We start from the raw sequence: 11,340 nt of genomic DNA, 5'->3' as shown, positions 1-11,340 counted from the left end.
CATAGTACATATGTATAGCATAGTAGTAAATATGTATAGTTTATATGTATAGTGTATGTATAGTTTCATTATATAGATATTCCACTGTTACTTTCTTAGCTTACGCATGTTTCATGATAAATGCTTTTATGTGATGTATTCCCATGCTTTTGTTCTTACTTAAATGTAAGTCGCTCTGGATTAAGAGCGTCTGCTAAATGTAAATCCTAAATTGTAAATTGTAAATTGAATCCAAGCTAATAGAAACTGCAGTCTTTCTAGTCCTGAAAAGTTGCAATACGAAAATGGAAGCCATCGTACTCACGATAATAAGAATCTAAACATTTTTGTAAAAACAAAAAGATCTGCCTAACGATGTCACTGGTGGACGGGTTTCTGAACTGAATTATAACCCCAGTAATATAACTGGGGTCTCCCTATAGCCTTAAGGGAGACCCCTTAAGGCTCGTAGTGCGCTATGAGCTTGTAGATCTGCTATTTTTTATAACATAATGTTTAAAACACCAAAAGGGGTTCCTGCCCAAAATGGGTTAAGGCCCCGTCACACCAAGCTGACTTTACATCCCAGCCCTCTAGGGGAAAACGTGGCGCCAGTGTGCCAGAGAATCAATCAATCAAGAATTTTTAGCAGAAAAACAGCAAATGAGCGTGGGCGCGGCGGCCGCCTGCGCGTCACGTGCACGTCGGATGCAAAACAATAAAATGAATAATACTAATATTATTATTATTTTGACCATAAACAAATTTTTGGGCCGAACAAATAATTTGAAAGAAGGAAAAACAACAAAAAAGTGTTGTACCCTTTTTTCGTCTTTCTAATGATCTGTTCCGCCACCAACAAAAATTGATTATTGTCATGATTTGTCAACTCGGCTGTTGCCTGAAACGTCTATGGGGAAAATGAATGGGGAATTATTTCCTGCGACGCTCTATTCTAAGGATGGTGTAAATTACACCACAATTGGGAAGACAATGTGCCGTCTTTTCACCCATTCTGACCGGGCACCCATTTTGGTGTCGGCATCATGTTATGCTTTAGCTATTGAAAAATAGCAGATCTACAAGCTCATATCGCGCCACTCGGTGGCGCGATATGAGCTTGTAGATCTGCTATTTTTGAAAAATCGACTGACATTTTTATAATCTGATCTCAGGTCAGAATGGGTTAATCAGACCAGTGTGTGTCCAGTGGAAACCTTCGTATGAATCTGATCTCAGGTCAGAATGGGATAATCTGACTGGTGTTTCTGTTCTGGTGCTCCGAGTGTCTCAGCCTGAACAGCTCTCCCTCATCGACGTCCTCCAGGGCCCGTTCATCATGATCACTCAGCTGGACACACCTCAGAATCTATAGGCCACTGATTGACAGCCACGGGATGCTAAAGGGAGGCTTTCAGTCTATGGAGACTATAGCTTTGGTTTAGAGCGATAAGATAGGTCAATCTGGCCTGGGCCGTGGCTCAGCGGTCCAGGCACCCTGGCTGGTAAGTCCAGTCTGGCAGTGTGCCGCGGGTTCGACTCCCGATCCCGACGGCAACCCCCCCCCCCCCCCCATCTCTCTCCCCATTTCCTGTCACCCTTCTGTCTATAAAAAAAATCACACCCGTGTGAAGTAAGTGGTGCAACTCCGTGTGGGGGTCCCCGGAAGATCCAGACCCACAGGGACACACCCAGGGGGCCGGCCCGGTTCAGGCGAGCCGACCCCGTGTCCGAAGCGGTTGGGAAATGACAGAGTTACCATGTGGGGGTCCCCAGGGGGTCCCTCTACTGTACTAATAATAATAATAATAATAACTTGGATTTATATAGCGCCTTTCAAGAAACCCAAGGACGCTTTACAAGACAAAAAACAAAAAACAAAACTAGTTGCCAAAAGCCAAAGTGAACAAATGTCTCTTCAGTGCAGTACTGTACTGTACTGTACTGTACTGTACTGTACTGTACTGTACTGTACTGTACTGTACTGTACTGTACTGTACTGTACTGTACTGTACTGTACTGTACTGTACTGTACTGTACTGTACTGTACTGTACCGATACACCTGAAATCATCATATATACAGTTAATATGTATGTGTGTGTGTTAGGCTGCACAACAGTGACACTTGGTTTTGAAAACCAACCAAATGCTATTTCCGTGCTCAGACACAGGTAGCCAGCCAGCCAGCCACACAGGCACACACAAAGCTACTTAAAAGGGCAATAACTAATAAATGCGTTATTCAATAACGTTCTGAGTGTGGGGGAAAACGAATTTCTTCGTTTTTTTTTTTTTTTTATGAATATCGGTAGATTAATAACCTCCGCATCGCTGTGTGAAGTCCCTTTGTTGAAATTTCAACTACAATACCCAGAAATCCCGTGTCACGTAACACGCGCGCGTCCTTGGCTATAAAAAACGTGCCCGCCCCCTGCGGTTCTGCATGGGGAGAGAGTTGGTGGCGTGTCGAAAGTGATTGAGTATATTTAGCGATTATATTTAGTTTAGATGTATTAGTTAGTAGTCTGTTGTCTGTCTGGTGCGTCAGACGACAATGGAGGAACACCTCTGTACGATCTTCGTCCTGAAGGACCGGCCCCGTAACCGTAACCTCTTTACGCTGAGCAAGCCAGCTGTTGCGGGCTTTCCGACCATTCTTCCCGGCCTGGCTCGAGCGATGACATCCTACTCCGATCTGGACGGGTGACCAGATTTTTCTATGGTAAGAATCTTATTGTCTGAAACATTATATGCTATATCTATTCAGTGTGTATTAGTTTCTGCTCCCTGTCTGCCGCGCCGCTGTGGCAGGCCGCTGAGCTAATGTATAATAAATGGATGGATATTCTTCCATCCATGCTACATGCTGCTAGCAACCACTGGGGCTTTCAAATAGATCTGTATTGAGCTTACATGATCAAATGAACGTATTGTACCGTGGTTTATATGCTATATATTATGAGAAATGTTCCATTACTTCCCCCCCCTTCCATATATTCAGATCGCTATCATGAATCATGATCGCTGTTTTTTTTGTTTTTTTGCCGAGCTTCTGGAGCGCAGGCCGCAGCCTGTAATGCTAGCTGCTAGCAACTCCTCTGCAAAGTAAAAAAAAACAAAACAGCGATAATAATAGCCATCTGAATATATGGGAGGAGGGGAAGTAATGGAACATTTCTCATAATATATACTGTAGCATATAAACCACGGTACAATACGTTGATTTGATCATCATGCAAGCGCAATACTTATAGATTTAGAAGTATAATAAATTAGCTTAGCCGCCTGCATTACAGTACCAGCCTTACCCCGCGGCAAAGTAAAGAACAATGACGGACATTTCGCTGTGATAATTAAATGGATGATCAACACTGATGTGTGTTGGCTACAATGTGTTGGCTCTGAAATGGATCAACACTTGTAATTTCTGCAAATAAATCTAACTTGTCTGTCTATCTATCTAGATCCAGGACGTGAAGAAATGGACGGATGTCTCCTCCTCCTCTGCGCAGTGATGTCGACTTCTCCACCACCAACATTAGATAGTCCAGGAGATTTTTTGTCCTGCCCTGCTTTATTTTGTGCAACAAGAACGCATTGTACATTGCCATCTGAAACAGGTAGAACTTTACAGGCTCTCAGTGACTTTGACCATCGTGTGTGGGTGGATGGTGGTGCACATCTTCGCCACCTTGTCCCGCCAAGCCAACAGCATCACCCCGTCATGTTGTGGCGCATGAGAGTCTCGCCCGGCTTCATGTCATTTGGTTTGCTAAGCCGCTTCATCTCCCTGTTCTTCCTCATGGTGAGATGTTCTTCTCTGGTGTGTAGCAAGACTGAAACCGGGCCAGTAGATAGTTCAGAAGATGTCTGACCTTGTACATTCGGTCCCCTGTGTTTGGAGTCTCCTGGTTACTGAAATGAAGAAACCGCTTGAGCAGCAGAAACCGGGCCAGTTTCATGGTTCTCCTGAACTGCGGTGTCTCATTAGCCTTACACCTAGACCAGTAGGACACGAGGGTTGGCTTCTTATATATATATATACACACAATACACACCTTTGCGATGGACTGCGCTGCATAGCGGTTAGTCTCATCACAGATGTACTGGAGCAGATCTCCGGTGGTTCAGGGGGGGAGGAGGGGGGGCAGTGGGTGTCCTATTGCATTATTTATTTTCTATATTTATTATAATTTTATGTTTGTAAGAAAAAAAGAAATAAAACTTGCACTTTTCAAATCCGAGATACATCTCATGTCTATTTTTACACTATTCTGAGGTTTATGTTCTGACTAAGCGAGTTTCAACTGTGATTTACTCTGTAACGGTAGATGGTAAGAACCCAATTTTTTTTTTTTATATAATACAGTACATTCCAGTCTACATTTCTATACATATCATAGGCACCAAGTCCGGAAAACTATGTCATTGGATGTGTTTTTTATCAAAACTGTGTTTCTTCATAACAGGTTTTTGAGATACATGAATGAATAGACTAGGGTACTGGTAAGACTATGTAAACATATTATATATCAAAATCTTCGTTAAAATGTCAAGTTTCAGGAAAGAATAACATTTAGTTTCTATCTTGTTCCAGTAGCGGGCAGTAGGCAGTTTTAGCTGGGTTGGTCAGTTTGCTCATGACTGACCATGCTATTTATAGATGGCAAAATATCTACAGTGGTACATGTGGGAAACTTTTTATTTTTTTATTATTGAACTAGACAACTCACCCTTTAAAATGAGATATGTCATAGGTATGTGCACCCTGTAGAAAAAAAGTTGTTACCAAAATAAACTTTAAAACGTCTGTATCTTTTTTCCATGTGCTAAAAACACTACATTGTGTAAGCGCATTCTTTTTTAAATGGCTTCCAACACAAAAACTAAACATTGTATCAACTCAATTCATTTTTTTCCTGGAAGCAAACTTGTCAAGCTTTCTCTGAAGGTCTTTTATTGTCGCAGAGTCCCAACAGAGAATTTTCAATAAATCATTCAAAAACGCATTTCTCCCATTGGGAAAAGGGGATTTGACATGGGATTTGACTTTAAACCCTCAAAGAGTTAAGGAAGTGGTTGCACCACTTAAAAAATATAAAATAAAGGCGAAAGCCACAAACAAACATTTAAAGGTATATTGGTCAATCTATCGGTCTATGACTCTCCAAAATTGGGCATTGGTCAGGCTTTAGTTTTGGTGAAAGCTCTTCTGATCATCTGCACTCTAAACTCTGCCAAAGGTGTTAAAGAGACTGATTTAAGACAGCTGGGACAGAGCTGAATCTGCATCGCTATTAAGGCCTTTTATGATTTGCCGGTTAGTTGCCACGTTAATAAATGTATATATTGATGTTTAATTAACATTGACTTGTACTGTACCAGCAAGCAGGGGTGCTGTAATTGGCCAGCCTGACGGGACGCTGATCAGTCACCCCTGGAGGGACGATTGCTCTGCGATTATGAAAAGAAATCACACCCGTGTGAACTGAGTGGTGCAACTCCCCTCTCCCCCCCCCCCCCCCCTCCTCCTCCTCTCTCTCTCTCTCTCTCTCTCTCTCTCTCTCTCTCTCTCTCTCTCTCTCATTAGCAGGCAACAGTGCAGCACTATCTCTCTCTCTCTGTTTCTGGCACAACAGCGCCCCTACTGGTACTCAGTCATACTGGTGCTCATTAACACATTAACACACACACACACACACACACACACACATTAACATCACATAGGTGAACACGGACATTGCTGTTCCTTGGAGTGGTTGCACCACTCAAAAAGAGACAGTTGTGAATGAATGATTTACGCCAGGGTGAGGATGAGTTGATGATGGAGAGGGCCACTATTTCCACACTCACTCCAGAAGGCCACATTGCAGCATACACACACACACACTCACACACACTCCATTTTTAAATTGAGCTTTGCGGTCTACGAAACTACATTTCGGGATGAATGAGGCAACACTGTAAAATCCTGAGTGTGAATTTAACGCACTTTGATGCCCGGACTACACCAGGCTTTTCAAAGTGTGCGCATTCATGGAATTTACTGCGTGCGTACAGTGCGTTTGGAAAGATACAACTGATATCAATAATACTGGCTACACCAGGCACGTGGATAGCACGAGCCCCGTATACACAGGCTTTAAAAATGGATTGGTTCAATTTTTGTATGCGTGTGTACATGGCGAGGCTCGCATGCGTCTCACACACATTCCCCGGTGTGTGCCGGCGGTAATGCGCGCGCACACGCAAGTGCGTGTATGTTTCAGAGAATGGGCTATCCGCCAGTGTGATGTTTTCACTCCACAAGACCACAAACAATATCTCATGTTTCTGCTGAATCAGTGAACAACTTAGAGACTGAGGGAGACCGAGAGAGACAGAGAGACAGAGAGAGACAGAGAGAGAGAGAGAGAGAGAGACAGAGAGAGACAGAGAGAGAGAGAGAGAGAGAAATGACGGGTAGTTGGGGAATATTGGACAAAGGGGACAACATCTTCCAAATTGGGCCCCTCAGCCACACCCACTTCACCACCACCCACCTTTAGCACTATCATCATCACAGGCTTCAAATAGAGATTATTATTTCATATAATATCCATCCTCCTGGGATAATCTAGGTCATTAGCGCTGTAGTCCTTTAATACTGCTATTTAGTATTTATTTCTGGCAGTGCCCAGTGTATTTTGGAGGTGGTCGGTGGATTGACACTAGCACCTGGACCTAGTTGGCAATCAGCCAGCTGGCACAGCTAGCTCATAAGCCTGGGAGAAGATCCCGTTCTGCCCCTTTTGCCATATATCTGTTGGCTGTCTGTGTGCCAACTTTTTATGCTGTGTGCTTAAAGAATGGATAGCTTCTGCTAGGGGTGCGCAGCGCGCTGCCCTGTCCTTTGATTTGGTGTTAAAAGGCCGTCCACACCAAACACTAGAACTATAAAGATAGTTTTATAAATCATTCTCACTCAGGTGGATAGCAGAGTTTGTCAGGGAGACTAAAATTGTATTCTCATTTTGACCTGCTGTACATTCATTGTATGTATTATTCAGTGTGATTTATCAAGTGCACATTTCATCAGGTCAATCGCTTTCAGTTATGCAAAAGGAAGGATGCATGGTGCACAAAACAGCACCTTCAAAAAAAAAATATTTTTGTGAACTTTTACAGTTTTTGACTTTTTTAATTATAATTATTTATGACACAGGCAAATCAGAATCTCTCTGTAGCTTTCTGTAGTCTTTTCTTTGTTGAGCCCCTGATTTTTGGTGATCGGGCATTTTGACTGCAGTTTGCTTTAAGCAGAGCTGCATGTATGTGTGAGTATCAGACTGCAGTTTGCTTTAAGCAGAGCTGCATGTATGTGTGAGTATCAGACTGCAGTTTGCTTTAAGCAGAGCTGCATGTATGTGTGTGTGTGTGTGTGTGTGTGTGTGTGTGTGTGTGTGTGTGTGTGTGTGTGTGTCGGCCGGAGCTAATCTCTCTCAAACTACTACTGTACACTGATCAGCACTCTGCACATCTGACTGGCCAAGTGTATCGACTGCACCATTCTATACATTATGCATTGTGAGCTTTTTGGCAAGCGACACTGCCGTAGTACTACATACAGTAGTACAGTAGTATAGGAGGTTCACTCACTGTCTATGATGGAAACAAACATATTCATGTGTGTGACATTAATAGATAGAAACAAAATATACTGACCAATCAACATAAAGTATGATTTACTGACTATAAACTGGGGGATTGTATTCAGAACATTATCTGATATTTTTTGGTTGTTGAAAATGTATATTTATCAAAAGATATATAAAATAATGCAGATTGATATTTTCCTTTTCCTTTTCAGTCACGGTTTGTTCACCAAATAGGCCCACGCAGGTCCATTTGTAACCAACTCTTAGTGTTAAATTAACACTAAAGATTTTACAGTGTTAAGAGCTGGGTCTGCATTCTAATCTGCTGCATGGAAACCAGCACACGCACGCACGCACGTACGTGCACACGCACACACAGCCCATACATACAGTACATATTATGTAACACATGGAGACAGTCAGACAGTCATGCGTGCAGCCGTGCACACGCCCGCACACAGTACGCATGTTGTGAAGACATAAAGAAACCCATGGTTTGAGGAAGTGCATATGCAAGAACGATGGGGAGGGAGAGAGAGAGAGAGAGAGAGAGAGAGAGAGAGAGAGAGAGAGAGATACGGGATAAGGGATAGAGACAGAGAGGGAGAGAGTGAGGTGAACTGTAGAAAAGAGGGAGATATCTCAGAGAGAGGGGGATGAGAGCCAGAGGTGGAGAAGAGGGGTGTAGCCGATAGATGACTGAGCACCACAGCCTCACCATGACAGAGCTCCCGTTCCCATGACAACACAGCCTCCCGCGGATGGAGAGGAGGGGAGAGAGAGAGTGGGAGAAGGGGCGAGCCAGAGGGACAACATACATGGATAGATGAAGGCAGGCAGGTAGATAGGTAGGTAGATGGTAGGTAGGTAGGTATAGGTAGGTATAGGTAGGTAGGTATAGGTAGATAGGTAGGTAGATACAGTAGGTAGGTAGAGGTAGGCAGATGGTTAAGAGAGAGAGAGAGAGGGAAAGAGAGATAGTAATTAGTGCTACTCACACCACCACACCATTCCTCTCCAAAGGTTGGTTTGACATGGCTGCCCGTCTCTCCTCCCCTCCTATAGTCTTTGGTCTGTTCCTTTCCCCTCTCTCCTCTCTCTCTCTCTCTCTCCGTTGTCCTCCTCCTTTCAGGGATGTGTGCTCCTCTTCCTCCTCCTTCTCCTCCTCCTCCTTTCAGGGATGTGTGCTCCTCTCTTCCTCCTCCTCCTCCTCCTCCTCCTCTCCCGTTCTCCTGGCGTGCGATGCGTCCGTCACACCACGCCGTGTCAGAGCGGCTGCTTCTGTCCGCTCCCTCCCGCACACCGCCTGCATCTCTGTGTGTGTGTGTGTGTGTGTGTGTGTGTGTGTGTGTGTGTGTGTGTGTGTGTGTGTGTGTGTGAGCGCACGCACGCGCGTGTGTGAGACAGGTGTATAGAAGATGCCAATACAATGGAGAGAGAGAGAGAGAGAGAGAGAGAGGATGCGTGATGAACGTGAACAGAGCCAGACAGAGAGAGAGGGTTGCGGACGGTGGTGAAGAGGAGGATGGTGCTGTGTGTGTGTGTGTGTGTGTGTGTGTGTGTGTGTGTGTGTGTGTGTGTGTGTGTGTGTGTGTGTGTGTGTGTGTGTGAGGAAGGCTGTACGGGGTAATAAAAAGGAGCCGTTAACAGCTTCCCAGAGATCAGGGTTTTTCCCACTCTGACCTTAAATGCTGCAGTCAGCACTTTGAATGGAGTACTAAAACGCTTCACTCTGAAACCCTTGAGTGGTTGTTAGTTGAAACACTGAAGACAGAGGGTACATTTCTCAGAGATTACTCAGAGAAATTGCAGTATACTATTACTCCCCATAATTAACCCATTCTGACCTGAGATCAGATTCATGCGAGGTTTCCGCCGGAGACACACTGGTCTGATGAACCCATTCTGACCTGAGATCAGATTCTAAAAATGTCAGTCGCTCTTCGATTTTTCAAAAATAGCTAAAGCATAACATGATGCTGACACCAAAATGGGTGCCCGGTCAGAATGGGTTAAAGGAACAATGTAGGTTACATGTCGTTGCTGTCAAATGGAAACCTTGTACTGTATGTCCAAATTAACATTGTTCCTTTTTTATTAAGAACATTCTTCTTACATACTGTACTTACTTAGTTGACTGGAGTCCCCCAGAGCTCGTTTCTATAGGTCTGTGCATTTGTTTTGCGAAAAGTAGTAGCAGATCTACACACACCACCACAGCCACGACAGAAGGCACTTGTAGATCTGCCATTTGTTTGCAGAATGTTCACGAAGGTTCATGGATGGTTCGTTTGAAAATAGCCGATCTACAAGCTCACAATGTGCATTGTGAGCTTGTAGATCGGCTATTTTCAAAAGATTTTTATACCTTTGAAAACTTGAAATGGAACATTCAGCGTATAATGAGTACTTTTTATTATATTGTTTTTTGAAGGGACAGACAGTAGGCTGACAGGAAACGGGAGAGAGATGGGGGGAAGACATGCAGTAAAGTCCGTGTCGGGCTCGGGAGTCGAACCCGCGGCACACTGCGACTGGACTACCAGTCGGGTGCCCAGACGGTTAGGCCACCGCCTGGGTAATGAGTACTTTTACTGTTGGTTCTTTTGAGTATGTCTGTATTGCAGAATTGATACTTTTACTTAAGTAAAACATTTGAGTACTTTTTCCACCAGTGGAAACAGTGGAATCCTATAGGCTACTAAATTGAAGAAACCGCTATGCAGGTCTGAAGAACCAATGAAGCGTGGAATTGATGAATCAACACATGAAATTAGGCAAGGCGAAATAAAGAAATAAAAAATAATTGAATATTGATTCTGGGTGCATTCTACAGACTCCTGGCTGGCAGTGAACTTTGCAGCAGTAGTGCCACAGCATACTTTACACACAATGTACACCCAGGGACGGATTTAATTGTGAGGTTTTTTTGTAAACAAGAATTGCACGGGGCAGATGAGACAAAAACCAAAATACACAAAACACAATAATGTATTATGGTCAACGGCCTATTTCATATTTTTCCTCAAAATGGGTTGAAAAATAGTGGAAATATTGAAAATGTTTCAAAATGTTCCATCAACTACTATTCCGGATAAGTAGTTTCTGCTATTTTAGAAAAGTCGTTAAAAAACATATATTCTTTCAAAGTGAATGTTTTTAACATTTTCCATGACGGGACCCGTCATGGACAATGCACACAGAGTTTGTGGCAAAGAAAGCTAAGCCTCAGTCAGCAGACAGCTGAGGAAAGTCTCACAGGAAGATCCTGAAATCCTTCCACTGGGCTGGCGCTCAGAGCGTTCAATGTGGGGCCATCACCTTCTTTCTACAGGAATAGCTCCTCAGGGGACCAGCGAGCCCTTCAGATATGTTATATCTATCTGCAGGGCTCCTTGCAGGGTCGCACTCCCTGAGCAGAACCCATTTAGGCCTGACGTCGAAGAAAAAAAAAATAAAAAAAAACGTTCGCTCAAAAAATAGCAGACCTACAAGCACTTAGCGCGCCACTCGGTGGCGTGCTATGAGCTTGTAGATCAAGTTGAAAGCAGAAAATAGGGATGAAGTGGTTAAAGTGATTTTGCATGGGGACCCCCTGGAATCCTCTCAAGGACCCCTTGAGGACCCTCACTTTCAGAAGCACTATTTTAAAGGGCCGACATCATCCCAGTTGGGGTGCTCTGCGGAGCACATGCATCACCCAAATCGGTACGCATTATCTCT

This window comes from Protomyctophum parallelum (assembly GCF_964188405.1).
Source record: "Protomyctophum parallelum genome assembly, chromosome: 21".
NCBI lineage: Eukaryota > Metazoa > Chordata > Actinopteri > Myctophiformes > Myctophidae > Protomyctophum > Protomyctophum parallelum.
This window is presented reverse-complemented; position numbering follows the sequence as displayed.